The 26712-nt window shown below is 50.9% G+C and overlaps 1 long non-coding RNA gene across 1 annotated transcript in view; it reads left to right on the forward strand.

The window, feature by feature from the left end:
- The window catches only part of LOC148138766 (uncharacterized), a 109283-nt gene that overhangs the window by 77905 nt on the left and 4666 nt on the right, over window positions 1-26712 (forward strand). The window contains exon 3 of the long non-coding RNA XR_015753835.1: window positions 25774-25901. This is a non-coding gene — a long non-coding RNA (uncharacterized LOC148138766). The remainder of the gene's footprint in view (window positions 1-25773; window positions 25902-26712) is intronic.

Below are 26712 nucleotides of genomic sequence, written 5' to 3' on the forward strand. Positions count from 1 at the left end.
CCCTTGCTCTGTGTGTGTGTGTCCCTCTTGGTGTGCGTGGCCCTCCCTCGCTCTGTGTGTGCGTGTCCCTCCCTGGCTGTGTGTGTGCGTGTCCCTCCCTGGCTGTGTGTGTACGTGTCCCTCCCTGGCTGTGTGTGTGTGTGTGTGTGTCCCTCCCTGGCTGTGTGTGTGCGTGTCCCTCCCTGGCTGTGTGTGTGCGTGTCCCTCTCGCTGTGTGTGTGCGTGTCCCTCCCTCGCTGTGTGTGTGCGTGTCCCTCCCTCGCTGTGTGTGTGCGTGTCCCTCCCTCACTGTGTATGTGTGAGTTTCCCCCCCCCCTTGCTCTGTGTGTGTGTTTCCCTCTTGGTGTGCGTGTGTGCGCGTGGCCCTCCCTCGCTGTGCGTGCGCGTGTGTGTCACTCCCTCGCTATGTGTGTGTGCGTGTTTGTGTGGTCCCACCCTCGCTGTCTGTGTGTGTGTGTCTCCCTCCCTCGCTCTGTGTGTGTGTGTGTGTGTGTGTGTGTTTGTGTGGTTCCCACCCTCGCTGTCTGTGTGTGTGAGTTTCCCCCCTTGCCCTGTGTGTGTGTGTGTGTGTGTGTGTGTGTGTTTGTGTGGTCCCTCCCTCACTGTGTATGTGTGAGTTTCCCCCCTTGCCCTGTGTGTGTGTGGCCCTCCCTCGCTGTGTGTGTGTGTGTTCGTCTTGCTGTGCGTGTGTGCATGTGTCACCCCGTCGCTATGTGTATGTGTGTGTGTCTCTCCCTCCGTCTCTGTAGTGTGTGGACCCACCCTCGCTGTCTGTGTGTGTGCGTGTCCCTCCCTGACCTTGTATTTGTGTGTCCCTCTCTCGCTGTGTGCCTGTGTTTGTGTGCTTGCGCATGCGCGTGTCCCTCCCTCGCTGTGTGTGCGTGTCCCCCTCTTGCTGTGAGTATGTGTGTCACTATTGCAGTGCATGTGACTGCCCCTCCCTCGCTATGTGCATTTGTGTATAACCCTCCCTCGTTGTGTGTGTGCGCATGTCTTTCCCTTGCTGTGTGTGCGTGTCCCTCCCTCGCTGTGTGTGTGTGCATGTCGTTCCCTCCCTCGCTGTGTGTGTGTGTGTGTGTGTGTGTGTGTGTGTACGTTTCACTCCCTTGCTGTGTGGGCGTGTCCATCCCTCGCTGTGTGTGCGCTTGTCCCTCCCTCACTCCGCGTGTTCGTGTTCCTCGCTCTCTGCATGTCTCAGCAAGTCCCTCCCTTGCTGTGCGTGCCCCTCGCTCGCTGTGTGTGTGTGTGTCTCGCTGTGTGTATGTCCCTTCCTCATTGTGTTTGTGTATGTGTCACACCCTCACAGTATGTGTTTGTGTGTGTCCCCCTTCGCTGCGTATCCCTCACTCGCTGGTTGCATGTGTCACTCCCTCACGTTGTGTGTATGTGTCTCTCTCTCGCTCTGTGTGTGCGTTTCCCTTCCTCGCTGTGAGTGTGTGTGTGTGTGTGTGTCTTCATCCCTCCCTCTGTGTGTGTGTGTGTGCACGTGTCCTTCCCTTGCTGTGTATGTGTGTGTCCCTCCCTCGCTGTGTGCGCATGTCCCTCTCTCACTGTGTGTGCACGAGTCACTCCATTGCTGTGTGTGTGTGTGTGTGTCCCTCCCTTGCTCTTTGTGTATACCCCTTCACTGTATGTGCGTATCTCCCCTCAGTGAGTGCATGTCCCCCCATGCTGTGTGTACGTGTGTCCCTCCCTCGCTGTGCTTGTGCATATCCTCTCTCGCTGTGTGTGCGTGTGTCCCTCTCAATTTCTGTGCAAATGCCCTCCCCCTCGCCGCGTGTGTGTGTGTCCCTCCCTCGCTGTGTGTGTGTGTGTGTGTGTGTGTGCTTGTCCCTCCCTCGCTGTGTGTGCTTGTCCCTCCCTCGCTGTGTGTGCTTGTGCCTCCCTCGCTGTGTGTGCTTGTCCCTCCCTCGCTGTGTGTGCTTGTCCCTCCCTCGCTGTGTGTGCTTGTCCCTCCCTCGCTGTGTGCGCTTGTCCCTCCCTCGCTGTGTGCGCTTGTCCCTCCCTTGCTGTGTGCGCACGTGTCCCTCCCTCGCTGTGTGTGCGCGCATCCCTCCCTCGCTGCATGTCTCAGCAAGTCCCTCGCTCGCTGTGCGTGTATGTGTGTGTGTGTCCCTTCCTCGCTGTGTGTGTGTACGTGTCACATCCTCATTGTATCTGTTTATGTGTCCCCCCTTCACTACGTGCCCCTCACTCGCTGTTTAAGTGTGTGTCACTCCATCGTGTTGTATGTATGTTTCTCTCTCGCTGTGTATCCCTCCCTCGTTCTGTGTGTGTGTTTACGTGCATGTTCCTCCGTGTGTGTGTGTGTGCGTATCCCTCCCTCATTCTGTGTGTGTGTTTACGTGCGTGTTCCTCCGTGTGTGTGTGTGTGTAAAATTGTGTCTCCCTCCCACGCTGTGAGTGTGCGAGTCCTCCTCGCTGTGTGTGTGTGTACGTGCCCCCCCCCCCTCACTGTATCTGTGTGTGAGTGTTCGTCCCTCCCGCGCTGTGTGTGCATGTCCCTCCCTGGCTGTGTGTGCGCGTGTCCCTCTCTTGCTGTGTGTGTGTGTGTGTGTGTGTGTGTGTCCTTGCTGTGCACGTGCGTGCGTGGCCCTCCCTGGCTGTGTGTGCATGTGTCTCACCCTCGCTGTGTTTGCGAGTGTCCCTGTCTTGCTGTGTGTGTGTGTGTCCCTCCCTCGCTGTGTGTGCGTGTCCCTCCCTGGCTGTGTGTGCGTGTGTCTCTCTCTCGCTGTGTGTGTGTCTCTCTCTCTCTCGCTGTATGTGTGTGTCTCTCTCTCTCGCTGTGTGTGTTTCTGTTTGTGTGCTTGCGCATGTGCGGGTCCCTCCCTTGCTCTGTGTGTGTGTGTGTGTCCCTCTTGCAGTGTATGCATATGTCCCACCCTCGCTTTGTGTGTGTGTGTCCCCCTCTGGCTGTGTGTGCGCGTGTCACTCCTTGCTCTTTGTGTGTGTGTGTGCATCCGTTGTGTATGTGTGTGTGTGTCCCTCCATTGCACTTTGTGTATATCCCCCTCACTGTGTGAATGCATGTCCCTCCCTCATTGTGTGAGTGCATGTCCCTCCCTCACTGTGTGAGTGCGTGTCCCCTCTCGCTGTGTGTGTGTGTCCCCTCTCAATTCCTGTATACATGCCCTCCCCCTCGCCGTGTGTGTGCTTGTCCCGCCTTCCCTCTGTGTGTGTGTGTGTGCATGTGTCCCCCTCCCTTGCTGTGTATGCATGTCCTTCCCTTGCTGTTTTTGCCTGTCCCTCCCTCCCTCTGAGTGTTTGTGTGTGTGTGTGTGTGCGCGCGTGCGCGTGTCCCTCCCTTGCTGTGTGTGTCTCTCGCTCGCTGTGTGTGTGTGCGCGCGTGTCTGTCCCTCCTCGCAGTGTATGTGTGCGTGTCACCCCTCGCTGTATCTGTGTGTGTGTGTGTCCCTCCCTCACTGTGTGTGTGTTTACGTGCGTGTTCCTCCGTTTTGTGTGTGTGTGTGTAAAAGTGTGTCTCCCTCCCATGCTGTGAGTATGCGGGTCCTCCTCGCTGTGTGTGCATGTGTCGCCCCGTCGCTATGTGTGTGTGTCTCTCCCTCGGTCTCTGTAGTGTGTGGTCCCACCCTCGCTGTCTGTGTGTGTGCGTGTCCCTCCCTTGCCGTGTATTTGTGTGTCCCTCTCTCGCTGTGTGCCTGTGTTTGTGTGCTTGCGCATGCGCGTGTCCCTCCCTCGCTGTGTGTGCATGTCCCCCTCTTGCTGTGAGTATGTGTGTCCCTCTTGCAGTGTATGTGACTGCCCCTCCCTCGCTGTGTGTGTTTGTGTATGACCCTCACTCGTGCGTGTGCATGACTTTCCCTCGCTGTGTGTACGTTTCACTCCCTCGCTGTGTGTGTGTGTGTGTGTCTCGTTGTGTGTATGTCCCATCCTCATTGTGTTTGTGTATGTGTCACACCCTCACAGTATGTGTTTGTGTGTGTCCCCCTTCGCTGCGTGTCCCTCACTCGCTGGTTGCGTGTGTCACTCCCTCACGTTGTGTGTATGTGTGTCTCTCTCGCTCTGTGTGTGCGTCTCCTCCCTTCCTCGCTGTATGTGTGTGAGTGTGTGTGTGTCTTCATCCCTCCCTCTGTGTGTGTGTGTGTGCACTTGTCCTTCCCTTGCTGTGTATGTGTGTGTCCCTCCCTCGCTGTGTGCGCATGTCCCTCTCTCACTGTGTGTGCACGTATCACTCCCTTGCTGTGTGTGTGACCCTCCCTTGTGTGTGTGTGTGTGTGTGTGTGTGTGTGTCCCTCCCTGGCTCTTTGTGTATATCCCCATCACTGTATGTGCGCATCTCCCCTCAGTGAGTGCATGTCCCCCCATGCTGTGTGTACGTGTGTCCCTCCCTCGCTGTGCTTGTGCATATCCTCTCTCGCTGTGTGTGCGTGTGTCCCTCTCAATTTCTGTGCAAATGCCCTCCCCCTCGCCGCGTGTGTGTGTGTCCCTCCCTCGCTGTGTGTGTGTGTGTGTGTGTGTGTGCTTGTCCCTCCCTCGCTGTGTGTGCTTGTCCCTCCCTCGCTGTGTGTGCTTGTGCCTCCCTCGCTGTGTGTGCTTGTCCCTCCCTCGCTGTGTGTGCTTGTCCCTCCCTCGCTGTGTGTGCTTGTCCCTCCCTCGCTGTGTGCGCTTGTCCCTCCCTCGCTGTGTGCGCTTGTCCCTCCCTTGCTGTGTGCGCACGTGTCCCTCCCTCGCTGTGTGTGCGCGCATCCCTCCCTCGCTGCATGTCTCAGCAAGTCCCTCGCTCGCTGTGCGTGTATGTGTGTGTGTGTCCCTTCCTCGCTGTGTGTGTGTACGTGTCACATCCTCATTGTATCTGTTTATGTGTCCCCCCTTCACTGCGTGCCCCTCACTCGCTGTTTAAGTGTGTGTCACTCCATCGTGTTGTATGTATGTTTCTCTCTCGCTGTGTATCCCTCCCTCGTTCTGTGTGTGTGTTTACGTGCATGTTCCTCCGTGTGTGTGTGTGTGCGTATCCCTCCCTCATTCTGTGTGTGTGTTTACGTGCGTGTTCCTCCGTGTGTGTGTGTGTGTAAAATTGTGTCTCCCTCCCACGCTGTGAGTGTGCGAGTCCTCCTCGCTGTGTGTGTGTGTACGTGCCCCCCCCCCTCACTGTATCTGTGTGTGAGTGTTCGTCCCTCCCGCGCTGTGTGTGCATGTCCCTCCCTGGCTGTGTGTGCGCGTGTCCCTCTCTTGCTGTGTGTGTGTGTGTGTGTGTGTGTGTGTGTCCTTGCTGTGCACGTGCGTGCGTGGCCCTCCCTGGCTGTGTGTGCATGTGTCTCACCCTCGCTGTGTTTGCGAGTGTCCCTGTCTTGCTGTGTGTGTGTGTCCCTCCCTCGCTGTGTGTGCATGTCCCTCCCTGGCTGTGTGTGCGTGTGTCTCTCTCTCGCTGTGTGTGTGTCTCTCTCTCTCTCGCTGTATGTGTGTGTCTCTCTCTCTCGCTGTGTGTGTTTCTGTTTGTGTGCTTGCGCATGTGCGGGTCCCTCCCTTGCTCTGTGTGTGTGTGTGTGTGTGTCCCTCTTGCAGTGTATGCATATGTCCCACCCTCGCTTTGTGTGTGTGTGTCCCCCTCTGGCTGTGTGTGCGCGTGTCACTCCTTGCTCTTTGTGTGTGTGTGTGCATCCGTTGTGTATGTGTGTGTGTGTCCCTCCATTGCACTTTGTGTATATCCCCCTCACTGTGTGAATGCATGTCCCTCCCTCATTGTGTGAGTGCATGTCCCTCCCTCACTGTGTGAGTGCGTGTCCCCTCTCGCTGTGTGTGTGTGTCCCCTCTCAATTCCTGTATACATGCCCTCCCCCTCGCCGTGTGTGTGCTTGTCCCGCCTTCCCTCTGTGTGTGTGTGTGTGCATGTGTCCCCCTCCCTTGCTGTGTATGCATGTCCTTCCCTTGCTGTTTTTGCCTGTCCCTCCCTCCCTCTGAGTGTTTGTGTGTGTGTGTGTGTGCGCGCGTGCGCGTGTCCCTCCCTTGCTGTGTGTGTCTCTCGCTCGCTGTGTGTGTGTGTGCGCGTGTCTGTCCCTCCTCGCAGTGTGTGTGTGCGTGTCACCCCTCGCTGTATCTGTGTGTGTGTGTGTCCCTCCCTCACTGTGTGTGTGTTTACGTGCGTGTTCCTCCGTTTTGTGTGTGTGTGTGTAAAAGTGTGTCTCCCTCCCACGCTGTGAGTATGCGGGTCCTCCTCGCTGTGTGTGCATGTGTCGCCCCGTCGCTATGTGTGTGTGTCTCTCCCTCGGTCTCTGTAGTGTGTGGTCCCACCCTCGCTGTCTGTGTGTGTGCGTGTCCCTCCCTTGCCGTGTATTTGTGTGTCCCTCTCTCGCTGTGTGCCTGTGTTTGTGTGCTTGCGCATGCGCGTGTCCCTCCCTCGCTGTGTGTGCATGTCCCCCTCTTGCTGTGAGTATGTGTGTCCCTCTTGCAGTGTATGTGACTGCCCCTCCCTCGCTGTGTGTGTTTGTGTATGACCCTCACTCGTGCGTGTGCATGTCTTTCCCTCGCTGTGTGTACGTTTCACTCCCTCGCTGTGTGTGTGTGTGTGTGTGTGTGTCTCGTTGTGTGTATGTCCCATCCTCATTGTGTTTGTGTATGTGTCACACCCTCACAGTATGTGTTTGTGTGTGTCCCCCTTCGCTGCGTGTCCCTCACTCGCTGGTTGCGTGTGTCACTCCCTCACGTTGTGTGTATGTGTCTCTCTCTCGCTCTGTGTGTGCGTCTCCTCCCTTCCTCGCTGTATGTGTGTGAGTGTGTGTGTGTCTTCATCCCTCCCTCTGTGTGTGTGTGTGTGCACTTGTCCTTCCCTTGCTGTGTATGTGTGTGTCCCTCCCTCGCTGTGTGCGCATGTCCCTCTCTCACTGTGTGTGCACGTATCACTCCCTTGCTGTGTGTGTGACCCTCCCTTGTGTGTGTGTGTGTGTGTCCCTCCCTGGCTCTTTGTGTATATCCCCATCACTGTATGTGCGCATCTCCCCTCAGTGAGTGCATGTCCCCCCATGCTGTGTGTGCGTGTGTCCCTCCCTCGCTGTGCCTGTGCATATCCTCTCTCGCTGTGTGCGTGTGTCCCTCTCAATTTCTGTGCAAATGCCCTCCCCCTCGCCGCGTGTGTGTGTGTCCCTCCCTCGCTCTGTGTGTGTGTGTGTGTGTCCTTGTCCCTCCCTCGCTGTGTGTGCTTGTCCCTCCCTCGCTGTGTGCGCGCGTGTCCCTCCCTCGCTGTGTGTGCACGCATCCCTCCCTCGATGCATGTCTCAGCAAGTCCCTCGCTCGCTGTGCGTGTATGTGTGTGTGTCCCTTCCTCGCTGTGTGTGTGCACGTGTCACATCCTCATTGTATCTGTTTGTGTGTCCCCCCTTCACTGCGTGTCCCTCACTCACTGTTTAAGTGTGTGTCACTCCATCGCGTTGTATGTATGTTTCTCTCTCGCTGTGTATCCCTCCCTCGTTCTGTGTGTGTGTTTACGTGCATGTTCCTCCGTTTTGTGTGTGTGTGTGTATAAAAGTGTGTCTCCCTCCCACGCTGTGAGTGTGCGGGTCCTCCTCGCTGTGTGTGCATGTGTCGCCCGTCGCTATGTGTATGTGTGTGCGTGTCTCCCTCGGTCTCTGTAGTGTGTGGTCCCACCCTCGCTGTCTGTGTGTGTGCGTGTCCCTCCCTTGCCGTGTATTTGTGTGTCACTCTCTCTCGCTGTGTGCCTGTGTTTGTGTGCTTGCGCATGCGCGTGTCCCTCCCTCGCTGTGTGTGCGTGTCCCCCTCTTGCTGTGAGAATGTGTGTCACTATTGCAGTGCATGTAACTGCCCCTCCCTCGCTGTGTGTGTTTGTGTATTACTCTCCCTCGTTGTGCGTGTGCATGTCTTTCCCTTGCTGTGTGTGCGTGTCCCTCCCTCGCTGTGTGTGTGTCCCTCCCTCGCCGTGTCTGCGCTTGTACCTCCCTCACTCTGCGTGTGCGTGTTCCTCGCTCTCTGCATGTCTCAGCAAGTCCCTCCCTTGCTGAGTGCCCCTCGCTCGCTGTGTGTGTGTCCCTTCCTCATTGTGTGTGTGTATGTGTCACACCCTCACAGTATGTCTTTGTGTGTGTCCTCCTTCGCTGCGTGTCCCTCACTCGCTGGTTGCGTGTGTGTCACTCCCTCACGTTGTGTGTATGTGTCTCTCTCTCGCTCTGTGTGTGCATGACCCCCCTCGCTGTGTGTGTGTGTGTGTGTGTGTGTAAAAGTGTGTCTCCCTCCCACGCTGTGAGTGTGCGGGTCCTCCTCGCTGTGTTTGTATCCCCCTTCGCTGTATCTGTGTGTGTGTGTCCGTCCCTCCCTCGCTCTGTGTGTGTGTGTGTGTACGTGCCCCCCCTCACTGTATCTGTGTGTGTGTGTGTGTGTCCCTCCCTCGCTCTGTGTGTGTTTACGTGCCCCGCCTCACTGTATCTGTGTGTGTGTGTTCGTCCCTCCCTCGCTGTGTGTGTGTGTGTGTGTGTGTGTGTCTTGCAGTGTATGCGCATGTCCCACCCTCGCTTTGTGTGTGTGTGTCCCTCTGGCTGTGTGTGCGCGTATCCCCCTTTGCTGTATCTGTGTGTGTGTGTCCGTCCCTTGTGTATGTGTGTGTGTCCCTCCATTGCACTTTGTGTATATCCCCCTCACTGTGTGATTGCATGTCCCTCCCTCACTATGTGTGCGTGTCCCTCCCTCACTGTGTGAGTGCATGTCCCCTCTCGCTGTGTGTGCGTGTCCCCTCTCAATTCCTGTATACATGCCCTCCCCCTGGCCGTGTGTGTGCTTGTCCCTCCTTCCGTGTGTGTGTGTGTGTGTGTGTGTGTGTGTGTAAAAGTGTGTCTCCCTCTGACGCTGTGAGTGTGCGTGTCCTCCTCGCTGTGTGTGTGCGTATCCCCCTTTGCTGTATCTGTGTGTGTGTGTGTCTGTCCTTCCCTCACTATGTGTGTGTGTACGTGCCCCCCCTCACTGTATCTGTATCTGTGTGTGTGTGTGTCCCTCCCTCGCTGTGTATGTGTGAGTTTCCCCTTCTTGCTGTGTGTGGGTGGGTGTGTGTCCCTCTTGCTGTGCGTGGCCCTCCCTCGCTGCGTGTGCATGTGTCTCCACCTCGTTGTGTGTGCGCGTAGCCCTCTCTTGCTCTGTGTGCGTGTTTGTGTCTAACTCTCCCTCGCTGTGTGTGCATGTCCCTCCCTGGCTGTGTGTGCGCGTGTCCCTCTCTTGCTGTGTGTGTGTGTGTGTATGTGTCTGTGTGTCTCCTTCTTGCTGTGCGTGTGCGTACGTGGCCCTCCCTGGCTGTGTGTGCATGTTTCTCACCCTCGCTGTGTTTGCGAGTGTCCCTCTCTTGCTCTGTGTGTGTGTGTCTGTGTGTGTGTCCCTCCCTCGCTGTGTGTGCATGTCCCTCCCTGGCTGTGTGTGCGCGTGTCTCTCTCTCGCTGTGTGTGTGTGTCTCTCTCTCGCTGTGTGTGTTTCTGTTTGTGTACCTGCGCATGTGCGTGTCTCTCCCTTGCTGTGTGTGTGTGTGTGTGTGTGTGTGTGTGTGTGTGTCCCTCTTGCAGTGTATGCGCATGTCACTCCCTCGCTTTTTGTGTGAGTGTGCATCTCTTGTGTATGTGTGTGTGTCCCTCCATTGCACTTTGTGTATATCCTCCTCACTGTGTGAGTGCATGTCCCCTCTCGCTGTGTGTGTCCCTCCCTCACTGTGTGAGTGCATGTCCCCTCTCGCTGTGTGTGTGTGTCCCTCCCTCACTGTGTGAGTGCATGTCCCCTCTCGCTGTGTGTGTGTGTCCCCTCTCAATTCCTGTATACATGCCCTCCCCCTCGCCGTGTGTGTGCTTGTCCCTCCTTCCCTCTGTGTGTGTGTGTGTGTGTCCCTCCCTTGCTGTGTATGAGCGTGTCCCTCCCTCGCTTTGTGTGTTTGTGCATGTTCCTCCCTTGCTGTGTGTGCATGTCCTTCCCTCGCTGTGTTTGCGTGTCCCTCCCTCGCTCTGTGTGTGTGTGTGTGTGTGTGTGTGCGCGCGCGTGTACCTCCCTTGCTGTGTGTGTCTCTCGCTCGCTGTGTGTGTGCGCGTGTGTGTGTGTCCCTTCCTCGCTGTGTGTGCGTGTTCTTTCCTCAGTGTGTGTGTGTGTATGTACGCGTGTCCCTCCATCGCTGTGTGTGTCCCCCTCTTGCTGTGCATTTGTGTGTGTGGCCCTCCCTCGCTGTGTGTGCATGTGTCTCCTCCTCGCTGTGTGCGCGCGTGTCCCTCTCTTGCTCTGTGTGTGTGTGCGTGTGTGTCCCTCTCACTGTGTGTGTCTGTGTTTGTGTCCTTCCTCATGCGCGTGTCACTCCCTCACTGTGTGTGCGTGTCCCTCCCTCGCTGTCGGTGTGTGTATGTGTGTCCCTCCCTCGCTCTGTGTGTGTGCATGTGTGTCCCTCTCTCGCTCTGTGTGTGTGTATATGTGTCCTTCCCTCGCTCTGTGTGTGTGCATGTGTGTCCCTCCCTCGCTCTGTGTGTGTGCATGTGTGTCCCTCCCTCGCTGTGTGTGTGTATGTGTGTCCCTCCCTCGCTCTGTGTGTGTGCATGTGTGTCCCTCCCTCGCTGTCTGTGTGTGTGTGTCCCTCCCTTGCTGTGTGTGTGTGCTTGTTCTTCCCTCGCTGTGTATGTGTGAGTTACCCCCTTGCTCTGTGTGTGTGTGTCTCTTGCTGTGCGTGTGTGTGTGGCCCTCCCTCGCTGTGTGTGCGCGTGTCGCTGTCTTGCTGTCTGTGTTTGTGTTTGTGTGTGTCCATGTCCCTCACTGGCTGTGTGTGTGCATGCCCCTCTCTCGCTGTGTGTCTGTGTTTGTGTGCTTGCGCATGTGCGTGTTCTTCCCTCGCTGTGTGTACGTGTCCCCCTCTTGCTGTGAATATGTGTGTCCCTCTTGCAGTGTATGTGAGTGTCCTTCCCTCGCGCTGTGTGTGTGTGTGTGTGTGTGTGTGTGTGTGTGTGTGTGTATATGCATTGTGTCCCTCCCTCACTGTTTATGTGTCAGTTTCCTTCCCTTTATGTGTGTGTGTGTGTGTGTATGTGTGCTAGTCTTGCTGTGCGTGTGTGTGTGTGGCCCTCCCTCGCTGTGTGTGCATGTGTCTCCCCCTCGCTGTTTCTGCGCGTGTCCCTCTCTTGCTGTGTGTGTGTGTGTGTGTGTGTGTGTGTGTGTGTTTTTGCGTGTGTCCATGTCCCTCCCTGGCTATGTGTGTGCGTGTCCCTCTCTAGCTGTGTGTCTGTGTTTGTGTGCTTGAGCATGCACGTGTCCAACTCTCGCTGTGTGTGCGCGTCCCCGCTTGCTGTGAGTTTGTGTGACCCTTTTACAGTGTATGTGAGTGTCCTTCCTTCGCTGCGTGTGTGTGTATATGTGTGTCACTCCCACACTGTGTGTGTCCCTCCCTTGCTGTGTGTCTGCGTGTATGTGTGCGTGTCCCTCCCTCGCTTTGTGTGTGTGTGCGCCTCTTGCTGTGTGTGCGCGTGTCACTCCGTCGCTCTGTGAGTGTATGTCCGTACCATGTGTGTGTGTGTGTGTCCCTCCCTTACTCTTTGAGCATATCCCCACCATTGTGTGTCCGCATTGTCCCTCGCTGTGTGAGTGCCTGTCCCCCCTTGCTGTGTGTGCGTGTGCCCCTCCCTCGCCATGTCTGTGCGTGTCCCCTCTCGCTGTGTGTGTGTGCCCCCTCTCAATTTCTGTACACATGCCCTCCCCCTCGACATGTGTGTGTTTGTCCCTCCTTCGCAGTGTGTGCGTGTCCCTCCCTTGCAGTGTATGTGCGTGTCCCTCCCTCACTGTGTGTCTGCGTGTATTCCCCTCACCGTAAGTGTGTGTGTTTGTCCCTCCCTCGCTGTGTGTGCATGTCCTTCCCTCACTGTGTCTGTGTCTGTGTGAGTGTGTGTGTGTGTCCCTTCACTGCATGTCTGTGCGTGTCCCTCACTTGCTGTGTGTGTGTGTGTGTGTCTCCCTCGCTGTGTGTGTCCCTTCCTCGTTGTCTGCGTGTTCCCCTTCGCTGCGTGTCTGTGCGTGTCCCTCCCTCGCTGTGTCTGTGTGTGTCCCTCCCTCGCTGTGTGTGTGTCCCTCCCGCGCTGTGTGTGTGTGTGTGTGTATGTCCTTCCCTCGCTGTGTGACTGCGTGTATCCCCCTCACTGTGTGCGTATGCATGCCCCCCCTTTGCTGTGTGTGTGTGTGTCCCTCCCTCGCTGTGTGAGTGTGTGTCCCTCACTCGCTCTGTGTGTGTGTGAGTGCGTGTCCCTCCCTCGCTGTGTGAGTGCGTGTCCCTCCCTCGCTCTGTGTGTGTGTGTCTGTGTGTGTGTGTGTGTCCCTTCCTCTCTGTGTGTCTGCGTGTATCCCCCTCACTGTGTGTGTGTGCATGTCCTTCCCTCGCTGTGTGTCTGTGGGTATCTCCCTCACTGTGTGTGTTTGTGTGTCGCTCCCTTGCTGTGTGTGTGTGTGTGTGTGTGTGTGTGTGTCCGATATTTGCACCATCAGTGAATTGGCGATCATAAATTGACTGTGGTATTCAGGAATGTGTGGTTTAAGTAAGTTCACCACGAGAAATGCAGTGTTTAATGTATAGGTAGAGGGGTGGGTCTGGGTAGGATGCTCTTCAGAGGTTTGGAATGGACTGGTTGGGCCGAATGGCCTGGTTGCACACTATGGCGATTCTATTCAGGTTATTGTCCAGCCCTGTCAACCATCCCTGTCTCTTACACCTTGCCTTATCCCCAATATTCTCCTTAACACTGTCATCTCCTCCAGACTCTAAAACACTCCTTGCCTATATGAGCTTCTCCAGTCCTTGCAAAGATCGATATGTCTGTCACCTCCTCCTGCGTTTAGAACCCTCCCTATAACTATTACCATTTGGTACAGCACTCCCAATCATTGTTCCCTCTTGAAACTCCCATAAACATTTGTATCTCTGAAAACTCATCTGGACTGTCTCAACTTTATAGGCGGCACGGTGGCACAGTGGTTAGCACTGCTACTTCACAGCGCCAGAGACCCGGGTTCAATACCCGCCTCAGGCGACTGACTGTGTGGAGTTTGCACGTTCTCCCCTGTCTGCGTGGGTTTCCTCCGGGTGCTCCGGTTTCCTCCCACAGTCCAAAGATGTGCAGGTCAGGTGAATTGGCCATGCTAAATTGCCCATAGTTTTAGGTAAGGGGTAAATGTAGGGGCATGGGTGGGTTGCGCTTCGGTGGGGCGGTGTGGACTTGTTTGGCCAAAGGGCCTGTTTCCACACTGTAAGTAATCTAATCTAATCTAAAACTTCCCTTTGACAGTTACGTGCTGAGACCTGCTCTATATCAGTGAAGTAATTAAGTCTTGGCAACACTCACTGTTATAACCTCCCTCCAGCCTTACAGCACTGAGGATCTGTAGAAGCTCTTTTCAACCGACAGCCATCTCTGTGTCTGTAATCTCCTCCACTCCCCATAATACATTCTCTCTGACCTCCTCTGTAGTCCACTAAACACTCCCTAACACTGTCTGTATCATTGTAACCTTCTCCAAAAACACAACCTTCTCTATCTGTGTAAATCCCTACACCGGTCCCTATCCCTCTCAGCTCCGTCTAACAATACAACCCTCCATGTCTGTGTATTCACCTTCAGTCCCTACTCATCTCCCTATCTGTGTAACCTTCTCCATGCATTTTTGCTTCAGTCTCTTCAACTGTCCCTGTCAGTGTAACCTCTTCCAGACGCGAAAACTCTCCTCTTTTTGACTTACTCAGACCACACAACCCTCACTATCTATAACCTTCTCCTGTCTGAGAAACCTACCTCTGCAAATTGCTCCAACTCTTCAACTCTCCATAAGCTCTTACATCCCTCCCTATCTCCCAAGTCTCTTCCAGTCCCTAAACACCAACAGTCTGTGGAGACCCGACCACCATCCCTATCAGTGTAACCTCTCAGGTCTCTGCAGTAATCCTGATCTGTCGAACTCACTCCATGCCTGTGCCTCTCCTAATCCAGTCCCTACAAAACCTACTATCTATTTAACACCCACCTGTCACTATCACCCCCATGTCAATGTAAGCTCCTCCTGTGTCTCCACCATCTACCCATCTTCATAACCTTGTCCAGCTCTTACACCACTATCTGTTTAAACGTCACCCTCCCTACAACTTCCTCCTGTTTGTGCTATGCTCCCTTATCTGTGAAACTGTTTCTGACCAAAATTGTTATCCCAGTCTCTGAAAAGTAATCCAGATTCCACAGCCTGCATAACCCCCAGAACCTAAGCCTTCCTATGTCTATAAACATCTTCAGTCATGGCTACCCTGCATATCTCTGTTTGTTCTTCCAGTCGATACAAACATCTTTATCTCTGTAATCTGCTCAGCTCCCTAAAACACTCCCTGTCTGTGATCCAGCCCTGGCCTACAAACATCGTGATCCCTGTAAACTTCTCCATCCCTCCCAACATTCCCATCTCCATGAGCCCGTCAGCCCTACAGCTCTCTATATTTCTGTAACCTCCTGTGGGTCTATGGTCCTCCATCCCTGTGAAACCACCTCCACATCCCTCCCAATCTGGGTCCTCTGCTCCAGATCAGACCATTGCTGTCTCTGTAAACACCTCCACTCCTGACAACTCTTCCCATTTGTGTAACCTCGTTCAGACCCCATACTCTCCAGCTTCCTGAATTCTCTTTCTGCATTGCAACCAAAACCACATGTTTATGTAATATTCACCAGTGCTTACACCCTCCCCAACTCAGTAACCACTTGCAGCCCTAACAAAACACCTAAACTGTGAAACCTCTCATTTCCCTACAATACTCCCTCTCTCCCTCCCTCCTCAAATGTCTTCATCACCATGAAACCTCACAATTACTGAAGCCTCCTTTTGGTACTGCAACCCTCCTAATGTCTGCAACATCCTCCTGTCCTGATATCCCTCCCTGACTTTGTAACCCCCACCACCCTGCAGTGCCCTCTGGGGAACATGGCAGAGGAGGGAAGATTTGTAAAGTCAGAGCCATGTTACGGAGGGAGAATTCTGGGAATTACAGATTTGGTCGAATGTCTGTGAAGTGCAGATTATTGGCGAGGACACTAAAGACAGGATTTATGACTACCTGGAAAAGCATAGTTAAATTAGAGACAGTCAGCATGGGTTTGTGAGGGGTCAGGTCATGCCTCACAAACCTTATTGAATTCTTTAAGGCTATGGCAGAATATGTTGATGGCTCATTCAGAAAAGAAGGAAAATTGGGATACAGGGAAATCTGTCTGTCTGGATACAGGATTAGATGGCCGAGAGAAGACAGAGGGTGGCAGTAGATGGACAGTATTGAGCCTGGAGCTCAGTGACCAGTGGTGATCTGTAACAATCGGCTTTGGGACTCTGCTCTTTGTGATTTTTGTAAATGACTTGGATGTGGATGTTGGAGAGTGGGTTAGTATGTTTGCCAATCACCTGAAGGTTGGTGGCGTGGTGGGGAATGTGGAGGGCTGTTGTAGGTTGCAATGGGACATTGACAGGGCGCAGAGCTGGGCTGGAAGTGGCAGATGGAGTTCAATCTGGAAAAGTGTGAAGTGATTCATTCTGGAAGGTCGAATTTGAATACAGAATACAGGGTGAAAGGCAGAATACTTGGCAGTGCGGAGGAACAGAGAGATCGTGGGGTCCGTGTCCATAGATCCCACAAAATCGCCACGCACGTCGATAGGGTTGTTAAAAAGGCATATGCTGTGTTGGCTCCCCTTAGAAAGGGGATTGACTGTAAGAGCCGTGAGGTTTCACTGCATCTTTATAGCGACCTGGTGAGACCACACTTGGAATATTGTGTTCAGTTCTGGTCCCCTGTTTACAGGAAGGCTGTGCAAGTTTTAGAGAGCGTACATAGGAGATTTACCAAGATGCTGACTGTAATGGAGGGCAGTTCTTACGAAGAAAGTTTAAGGGAGCTAAGGTTTTTTTCTTTGGAGTGAAGAAGGGGGTGGGGTGACTTTGTGGAGGTGAACAAGATGATGAGAGGCACAGAGTGAGTGAATCGTCAGAGACGTTTCCTCCTGTGGCATAAATGGCTTTTACAAGGGGGTGTAATTTTAAGGTGAATGGAGGATGGATCAGAGGATAGAGAATGGTAGATGGTTGGATGGACTCTCAATGGTAGTAGTAAAATTAGACACATTTGGAACATTTAATAGACTCTTGGACAGACACATGGATAATAGTACAACGAAGGGTATGTAAGTTAGTTTGATCTTACAGTCGGATAAAAGGTTGGCATAGCATCATGGCCGAAGGGTCTTGGGCTGAACTGTTCTGTGTTCTGTGTTCTGTCTGGTAAACTGAGTAATAAGCTCAGATCAGTGTAAAAAGGATATGGCATTCAGGAGGAGCTAGTGAACTGGATACAAAATTTGCTTGATGGTTGTAGACAGAGAGTGATGGGAGACATGTTGTTTTTCTGACTGGAGGCATGTGACCAGCGGTGAAGTGGGTCCCCTGTTGTTTGTCATTTGGATAAATGGTTTGGATGGGAATATTGGTTTCCAGGTAAGTAATTGTTTTGGGTGACACTGACATTGGTGGTAAAGTGGACAGTGAAGAAGGTTATCTATGACACAACAGGATGAACAGTCCTGCTGGGATAGTGGGCTGAAGAATAAGTGTTGGAGTTTAATGAGATAAATGTGAAGGGTTCAATTTTGGTGAAACAAGCCAGGGTGGGACTTGTACAGTTAATGTTCGGGCCCTGGGTCGTGTTGTCAGTCAGTGACCCAGGTACACAGTTCTTTTAAAGTGGTGTCACAGGTAGACAGGCTGGTGAATCAGGCGTTTGGGATGGTTACCTTCACTGGGGAGAGCATAAAGAGTAAGAGTTGGGATGTCATGTTGTGGCTGTAAAAGACATTGGTGGGGCCACCATTAAAACATTGTTGATCAGTGGGAAGAACTCATCTAGTTCACTAACTTCCTTTAGGGAAGGACATCAAATGTTCTAACCTGGTCTGGCCGACATTTGACTCTAAACCCACGAAATATGGCTGACTCTGAGCTGCCCTCTGGGAAATTATCAGTTGGGTCAAAGATTGTTAATCCAGGCAGTGGCACCCACATCCCATGAATGAATAAATAAAAATACCTATGTCCCTCCCTACCTCTGCAAACCCCTCCAGCTGCAGCAATCCGTACTGGCTTTGTAACACCCTGACCACTCTCTGTAACACTCTCACCACCTCCAGCACCTTCACCTCACCGTGGTCCTATCGTGTCAATGAACCCTGACCGTGGTTCCCCTTCCCACAGCCCTCCTCCTGTGAGCAGACCCAATGCAATCCATTAACATTTACTCCTAAAACTCTCTCTGACTTCAAGATTTTAAGTACTTTTTGGGGATCTTCTCAGCCCATAATCTAGTATGATCCCTTTTGTCCTGCGTGCGGGACCAGTGGAGATTTCTTGCTGAGGTTTATACTGTTTCAATGGAATGTCCTTCTGTTGAGTGTTTTACACTGTTCCTTCAAATATTTTCTGCTGTCCATTTACAGACACATGTCTCAGTCTGTTTAGCCTGTTTACCTTGGTCAGTTCTCCTCTCACACACATGTAACTGGCTATTTTTGATTCTAGTTGTAGCTTGTCCTCTGTGAATCACTTTAAAACTTTATATTTATTTAAACTGCACTTTATCACAATTCCCCGAAGGATCTCTCCCGGTGACATTACTCATTCACTAAGTTTCATCACACGGTCGCTCTGCGATAGTTATGTCCCTTAACAGTTGCACAATTTGTTTTTCAAAGAAACACTGAAAAGAAAATTAACCAAACTCCTCTTCCAATATCAATGTTGACCGTGTGTTGTCCCAGATAATATGAATATTGAAGTTTTCCAAAATTATCACAATGCCTTTGTTAAAATGTTCCAATGAGTCCCTGTGTAATGCAATGATAAGCAATGGAATACTGTTCAGTGGCTAAAACTGTTCTGCTGCTTGTGTCTTTGGCAAGTAGTAATTTACATTCAGACTGACTCTACTTCATGATGTGCAGCCAAATGCTTTCTCTGTAATGCCTTTGTTATCCATTATTGTTAGCGTTGCCCATTTTGCCTGAGTTTGCACTGAATATTTTTGTTCACCCTGTATCCATGTCTCCCTGGTGTCTAAATCTCTTTTATCTCTGTGTCACAAATCCATCTACCTTATGACAGTGACGTTGTCCATTAAAAAAAACATAACTTACACTTTCCCACAATTTTCTGTCACAAATCTTTTCGCTGATGTACAATTTTAGTTAAACTCTGTCCCATCCTGTACCTTTCTGCTTGTCTTCAGCCTCATCCCCATGCTGTTCCATTGCTTCACCTTTTCTCTTTGGATTTGGAAAGTGCCTTTCACCTGGACCCTGTCGCTGCATCCTCTCTGTCAGTTTAAAGCCCTGTCCATAAACCTACCGACATGATTGGCCAGGACCCTGGTCCCAGCACGGTTCCAGTGGGACCATCCTAATGGATTATTTATTAAATCAGGTCTGGGATGTGGGTGTCTCTGGCTGACCAGCCTTTCCTGCCCAGTCCTAGCTGCCCTTGAACTGAGTACCTTGCTTGGCCTTTGAAGAGGGTAATTGGGAGGCAAATACTTTGCTGTGGCTATGTCGTGCAGACCACGTGAGGATGGGTATATTTCCTTCTCTGAATGACATAGCAGCCTGAGATACCTGCAGCGGTGTTTGTGCAGTGTGTCCAGGAATCTTTTCTAACTCAGTATGTAGATTGCCCGACCAGAGAGGAGGCCATATTGGATTTGGTACTTGGGAACAAACCAGGACAAGTGATGGGCTTGTTAGTGGGTGAACATTTTGGTGATCGTGACCACAATTCTGTGAATTTCACCTATGTTATGGAGAGAGATAGGTGCGTGCAACAGGGTAGGTTTTACAATTGGTGGAAGGGTAAATACGATGCTGTAAGACAGGGTCTGAGGAGCATAAGTTGGGAGCACAGGCTGTCAGGGAAGGAGTTCATGGAAATGTGAAACTTTTTCAAGAAACAGATATGACATGTCCTTGATATGTATGTACCTGTCAGGCAGGAAAGAAATGGTCGTGTGAGGAAACCTTGGTTGACGAGGGAGGTTGAATGACTTGTAAAGAGGAAGAAGGAGGCTTACATAAGGTTGAGGAAACAAGGTTCAGACAGAGCATTGGAGGGATACAGAATAGCCAGAAGGGAGCTGAAGAAAGGGATTAGGAGAGCTAAGAGTGGGCATGAAAAGTCTTTGGCGGGTAGGATCAAGGATAACCCCAAGGCATTTTATGCGTATGTGAGAAACATGAGAATGATGAGAACGAGGGTAGGTCTGATCAAGGACAGTAGTGGGAAACTGTGTATTGAGTAGGAAGAGATAGGAGAGGTCTTTAATGAGTACTTTTCTTCAGTATTTACAAATGAGAGGGACCGTATTGTTGAAGAGGAGAGTGTAAAACAGACTGGAAAGCAAGAAGAGATACTTGTTAGGAAGGAAGATGTGTTGGGGGGCATTTTGAAAAACTTGAGAATAGACAAGTCCACCGGGCCTGACGGGATATATCCTAGGATTATGTGGGAAGCAAGAGAGGAAATTGCAGTACCGTTGGCAATGATCTTTTCGTCTTCACTGTCAACGGGGGGGGGTACCAGGGGGCTGGAGAGTGGCGAATGTTGTGCCCCTGTTCAAAAAAGGGAATAGGGATAACCCCGGGAATTACAGGCCAGTTAGCCTTACTTCTGTGGTAGGCAAAGTAATGGAAAGGGTACTGAGGGATAGGATTTATGAGTATCTGGAAAGACACTGCTTGATTAGGGACAGCCAGCATGGATTTGTGAAGGGTAGGTCTTGCCTTACAAGTCTTACTGAATTCTTTGAGGAGGTGACCAAGCATGTGGATGAGGGTAGAGCAATGGATGTAGTGTACGTGGATTTTAGTAAGGCATTTGATAAGGTTCCCCATGGTAGGCTCATGCGGAAAGTCAGGAGGCATGGGATAGAGGGAAATCTGGCCAGTTGGATAGAAAACTGGCTAACCGGTCGAAGTAAGAGAGTGGTGGTAGATGGTAAATATTCAGCCTGGAGCCCAGTAACAAGTTGAGTTCCACAGGGATCAGTTCTGGGTCCTCTGCTGTTTGTAATTTTTCTTAATGACTTGGAAGAGGGAGTCGAAGGGTGGGTCAGTAAATTTGCAGATAATACGAAGATTGGTGGAGTTGTGGATAGTGAGGAGGGCTGATGTCGGCTGCAAAGGGACTTAGATATGATGCAGAGCTGGGCTCAGGAGTAGCAGATGGAGTTCAACCCTGCCAAGTGTGAGGTTGTCCATTTTGGAAAGACAAATAAGAATGCGGAATACAGGGTTAATGGTAGGGTTCTTGGTAAGGTGGAGGAGCAGAGGGATCTTGGGGTTTTATGTACATAGATCTTTGAAAGTTACCACTCAGGTGGATAGAGCTTGTAAGAAGGCCTATGGTGTATTAGCGTTCATTAGCAGAGGGATTGAATTCAAGAGTCGGGAAGTGATGTTGCAGCTGTACAGGACCTTGGTTAGGCCACATTTGGAGTATTTTGTGCAGTTCTGGTCGCCTCACTTTCGGAAAGTTGTGGAAGCTTTGGAGAGGGTGCAGAGAAGATTTACCAGGATGTTGCCTGGAATGGAGAATAGGTCGTATGAGGATAGGTTGAGAGTGCTAGGCCTTTTCTCATTGGAATGGCGAAGGATGAGGGGTGACTTGATAGAGGTTTATAAGATGATCAGAGGAATAGATAAACTAGACAGTCAGAAACTTTTTCCCCAGGTGAAACCGAGTTTTACAAGGGGACATAAATTTAAGGTGAAGGATGGAAGGTACAGGGGGCATGTCAGGCGTAGGTTCTTTACCCAGAGAGTGGTGGGGGCATGGAATGCGCTGCCTGTGGGAGTGGCAGAGTCAGAATCATTGCTGACCTTTAAGTGGCAATTGGATAGGTACATGGATGGGTGCTTAAGCTAGGACAAATGTTCGGCACAACATCGTGGGCCGAAGGGCCTGTTCTGTGCTGTATTGATCTATGTTCTGTCTATGTTCTATACATTTCATTGAGTACTGGAGATTTCTCCACATTTATGCCTGTGAAAACATTTAATACCTCCTCTTTATGGATCTGAACATGTTCTGGACCCTCAGCATCCCAACTGAAATCCCCGGCTACAATGCCTTTCTCCTGTGTGAATACAGATGGGAAGTATTCATTGAAGACCTCACCTGCTTTCTCTGGCTCCATGTACCGATTGTCCCTTTGGTTTCTCACAGGCCTCCCTCTTTCGCTGGGAATCCTCTTACTCTCACGATGCTGATAAAATATCTGTGGCTTTTCCACAATCGTATCTGCCAAATATATTTCATGACCATTGTTTGTCCCTCATTTTCCACAATCCCCTTGCACTCTCTATCCTTGTGAACGGCTTCACCTGATATTATTGCACTGTATTTTCTTTATCAAACTCACGATATCACTTGATCAGTATTCCCTGGACTTGCTGCCTTTACTATTCACTCTTCAAGGAGCACACCGGCCCTGCGTTCTCACTGCATCACTTTAAAATACTCCACTTTTCTAATATGCACCCAATTGCAGGGAGTTCCTCCCTGTCTCTGTTTGCCAGACCCTCTCTAATGATCGCAATACTGATAGGAGATTCAGTTGTGAGGGGAACAGACAGGAGACTGTGTGGCTGCAGAAGAGACCCCGGGATGATGTGCTGCCTCCCGGGTACCAGGGTGAAGGGTGTCTCTGAGCGGTTACTGAATATTCTGAAGGGGAGGGTGAACAGCCAGAGGTCATTGTGCACATCTGTCCATATGTCAGAGGTAGACAAAGGGATGGGGTCCTGTGAAATGAGTACAGGGAGTTAGGTGAGAAGTTAACAAAGCAGGATATTGACATTAATGATCTCCAGATTACTCCCAATGTCAAGTGCCAGTGAGGGTAGAAATAGAAAGATAGGCCGGATGGATGTGTGGCCGAGGAGCTGGTATAGGGGGCAGGGTTTTCAGTTCTTGGGTCATTTGGATCTCTTCTGGGGTAGGGGTGACCTGTACAAAGGGGATGGTTTGCACTTGAAGCAGAGGGGCACCAGTATCCCACGGAGGAGATTTCCTAGCGTTACCCAGGAGGATTTAAACTAGTTTGGCAGGGAGTTGTGACTCTGAGTAAGAGAGGGACCATCGAAAAGTCAGGGGAAATACATCATCCATCAAGAGCAAGTTATCTATTCAGGATATCCAGGGGCACAGTCAAGGGAGGGAAAGATATCTGGTTTAAAGGGCATTTATTTCAACACACGAGCCCTGACTGGTAAGGCAGACGAGCTCAGAGCATGGATTAGCTCTGGGGACTGGGATATTATAACCATAACAGAAACATGTCCGAGAGAAGGCCAGGACTGGCAGCTCAGCGTTCCGGGCTACAGAAAGTACAGGCGTGACAGAAGGACAAGTAAGTGAAGAGGGGGAGTTGTCCTTTTGATTAGGAAGGACATAACAACAGTGCTTCCAGTCAATACTGTTAAGCAGTCATCAAATGAGGCCATATATATAAAAGTTAGAAACAAAAAGGGGATGGTCAGTCTGCTGGGATCATGTTCTAGACCCTCAACTAGCCAGCGGATATGAGAAGAGAAAATGCGTAGTGAGTTTGCAGGTACCTATAAAAATAATGGATTAGGATTGGTTGGAGATTTTAACTTCCCCTGTATTGCCTGGGCCACACAGAGTGTAAAAGTCCCGTACTGAGTGGAATTTGTCAAATGTGTTCCAGAAAGTTTCCTAAATTAAGACGTAGAGGGCTCTATGCTACTCAGGCGGATGCAACACGAAACCTCTCCTCAGAAACCGAGGTCAGGCAACTGACTGAAGTATCAGTCGCAGAGCACATTGCGTCCAGTGGCCACAACTGTCTTTGTTTTAACATAGTTATGTAAAAAGATCTGACGGGTTGACAGATTTAGGTCTTAAACTGGAACTGGGCCAAAATTGGGGCCATTCAGTGAAGGTAAAAATCACACAACACCAGGCTATAGTCCTGATGGTTTACAGAGGAACCTCGATTATCTGAACGAGATGGGCGGGCACTATTTCGTTCGGATAATTGATTATTCGGTTAATCGATTCAATGCCTTTGCTCTGGGGCTCGGAGTTTTCAGTCCAGTCTGCTCCCTGTTCAGGTGATTAGACAGCAGCAAGCTATGAGCAAGCCCCCACACCCTGACAGCCCCCCAAAACACATCCCGCTCGACTCCAAACCCATCCAATTCTGCCCCCACCCGACCCTCAACGTTGCCCCGCCATCTGCCGCAAACTCACCCAACAGCGACCCCCAAAGCCGTCCGATGCAACCTTCCACCTGCCGCCTGCCCCCACCTCCCAAACACGTCCGACATCACCCTCAGCCCGTCCTCAAAGCCCTCCAATACCGCCCCCCCACCACACCCACCGTCTAATCCATGTCCACGCCCATGCCCCCGTAAGTGTTACACATTTAAGCGGATAGTGAAGAAGGTGTTTGGTGTTATTTCCTTTATTGGTCAGAGCATTGATTATTGGAGATTGGAGGTCATGTTGCAGCTGTACAGCACACTAGTTAGGCCACTTTTGGAATATTCCATGCAGTTCTGGTCTTTTTCCTATTGGAAGGATGTTGTGAAGTTGGAAAGTGTTTAGAAAAGTTTTACAAGGATGTTGCCCGGGTTGGAGGATTTGAGCTATCGGGAGAGGCTGAAATGATGGGAACTGTTTTCCTTGGAGCGTCAGAGGCTAAGGGGTGACATTCTTGAGGTTTATAAAATCATGAGGGGCATGGATAGGATAAACAGACAAGGTCTTTTCCCTGGAATGGTGGAGACCAGAGCTGGAGGGCACAGGTTTAGGGAGAGAGATGAAAGATTTAAAAGGGACCTAAGGGGCTACATTTTTACGCAGAGTGTGGTTATGTATGGAATGTACTGCCAGAGGAAGTGTTGGAGGCTGGTGCAATTGAAGAATTCAAAAGGCATCTGGATTGGTATATGAATAAAAAGGGTTTAGTGGGATATGGGCCAAGTGCTGGCAGACGGAATGAGATTAGGAAAGGATATCTGGACGGCGTGGACGAGTTGGACCGAAGGGTCCGTTTATGTGTTGTATGTCTCCAGCACTCTCTGGCTCTAAATGCTTTCCACTGTTCATTTACAGACTGACATTTCAGTCTGTTTCCCCTGTTTATCTTGGTCAGTTCTCTCTCAAAATCATATAATGGGCTTTGTTACTGATGCTCGGGTGCATTCTGGTCACTTTAAAATGTCATAATCATTTTGAATTCCGGTATAATTTCTTGGAGGATCTCGGTGTGATATTACGCATTCACTCAGCTTCATCACCCAACAGTCGATCTGAGGTAGTTACATCCCTAGCCATTTGCACAATGTGTCATTCAAAGAAACACTGACTAAAACATTCAAGGAGGATCTTGGTTAATATCACTCTTGCCAATGTGTCTGTCCCAAATTATACAAAGATTTAAGTCTCCAAAAATTATCACACCACCTTTGCTACAATTTCTCATTAATTCCTGTTTAATGCCGAGATGAGCAATGAAATACTGCAAGGCAGCATAAAAAACTATTGTCCTGCTTGTGTTTTTGACACAGAGCACCCAGAATTTACATTCAGGCTGATTCAGCTGCATAATCCGAGACCAAATGTTTTCTCTGTAATGCCTTTTTTATCCATTAGTATCAGGGTTCCCATCTTGCTTTTCCATTCTCCCTGAGATCCTGTAAGGTTGTTTACTGTTGAATATTTATGTTCCACCTTTTGTTCAACTTGTAATCGCGTCTGTCTGGTGACTAAGTCTCATTTATCTCTGTGTCACAAGTCTATTACCTTATTGTAGATACTTTGTCCATTCCGAAAAAAAACAACATTATAATTTCCTCTTCCCCACAATGTCCTGTCACAAACCGATTCATTGATGTACAGTTTTAGTTAAACTTTGTCCCATCCTGTTCTTTTCTGCTTGTCTCAGCCACATTCCCATGCTGTTCCGAGGCTTCACATTTTCTCTTTGGATTTGGAAAGCTCCTTTCACCTGAACCCTGTCCCTGCATCCTCCATGTCAGCTTAAAGTCCTGTCCATAAACCTACCGACATGACTGGCCAGGACACTGCTCCCAACAGTGTTGATTTTAAATGACTCGTGAGATATTGCGGTCTCTGGCTGGCCAGCATCGCATGCCCACCCTGACCAGCCTTAGAGCTGAGTGGCTTGACAGACCATTACAGACGGTATTTGAGAGTCAATCCTATTGCTCTGGGTCTGGATTCATATGTCGGCCAGACCGGCAGCCTATAACAGATTTCCTGACTGAGAGGGTATTAAGCAGTTAGATGGGTATCCCTGACACCGGCATTAAATTCTGGATGAACAGTCTAGTGAGAGTAACACGAGGCCATTGCCTGGCCCACTGATGGCTCACTCATCCCTGAGTACTGATCCCAGTGCACCTTCTTCCTGACCGTGGTTTGATCGTGATGCCTTCCTGCACTCTGGTGATATCACACAGTCTCTCTCCATGTGATATGTGTCACTGTGAGGGTTTAATTGATGCCGGTGACTGCACCTTTTGCCGCTACTCCAGATCCTGAGCCAACAGAATTCTCCAATCCAGAGAGACGCAGCAGCACAGGCTAGGGATGGAGACTGGGATTTTCCAGATCTCTATGGGACTCAGTGCCATTCTCCATGTTTAACACTTGATGCATCAGTCTAGTTTCCCATTCTGCCTGTTTTTCTGTCTCCTGTAGGTACTCAGGATGCTCCAAACTCTGCAGAATTCCCAGTTCCTGTTTCATTCATCACCACATTGAAGAGAGTTGGTCAGCCAGAGAGATGGAGAGTGAGATCTGGAGCCTTCACTAAATCCTGCAGTGAGGTAACATCACTCACAGTGAACAGAGCAGAGTGTATTTAAGGGATCGAACTTTGGTCCGGAAGACATGACATAGATACAGTGTTGAAGTACGAACACACAGCATGATGGTCCCAGGCTGAAACCCCACCGTCTTGTTTACTTTCATCTCTGCTGTACTGAGCCTTCCTGTGTCAGTATAGGAAGTTGACAGTTATCAATCCAGGCCTGTGCTGTCTTAGTGAGGATCAGTACAACAGAGGGGAAAGCAGGTCTCCCTCAAGGAGATTGCATTGAAACCTGGGATCTTTCTGTTCTATATTCACCCCTCACGCTGTCTGTTGTGTGATACAGACAAACAGCAAGGAAACATGCCTTTTGGTCCAACTCATTTGTGCCAGTGAATGCTTGTAATTCCCAGAAAAGTTTATATTTCTGTAACCTCCACCCCTCCCATATTCCCTCCACCTACTCCGATGCTGACGACTCTCCCTATGTGTAAATTGCTCCAATGTCGATAACATGCCCAATCTCAATAATCTCATCCTGCACTCAGTACAATAATTCATATTTCTGTAGTCTTCCACAATACTTACGGTGCCCCCATCTCTGTAAAATCATCCACCCAGGAGCAAAATACCCACCTGTGTACCTTCCTCAAGCCCCAGGAGAACATGCTATCATTGTAACCTTCTGCAGGCCCGATAACACACCTGCCTCCTGGCCGATAGCACCACACGACCTCAATAACCTTCTCCCATCCCTACCGACCTTCTTATCTGTATGAACACCTCCAGACCCCTTTCAAACCACAACAGCACTCCACATCTCTATT

The sequence above is a fragment of the Chiloscyllium plagiosum genome, unplaced genomic scaffold, assembly GCF_037043375.1.
Source record: "Chiloscyllium plagiosum isolate Xiang-an unplaced genomic scaffold, Cpla_swu_hap1 HiC_scaffold_39, whole genome shotgun sequence".
In the NCBI taxonomy this organism is placed as follows: domain Eukaryota; kingdom Metazoa; phylum Chordata; class Chondrichthyes; order Orectolobiformes; family Hemiscylliidae; genus Chiloscyllium; species Chiloscyllium plagiosum.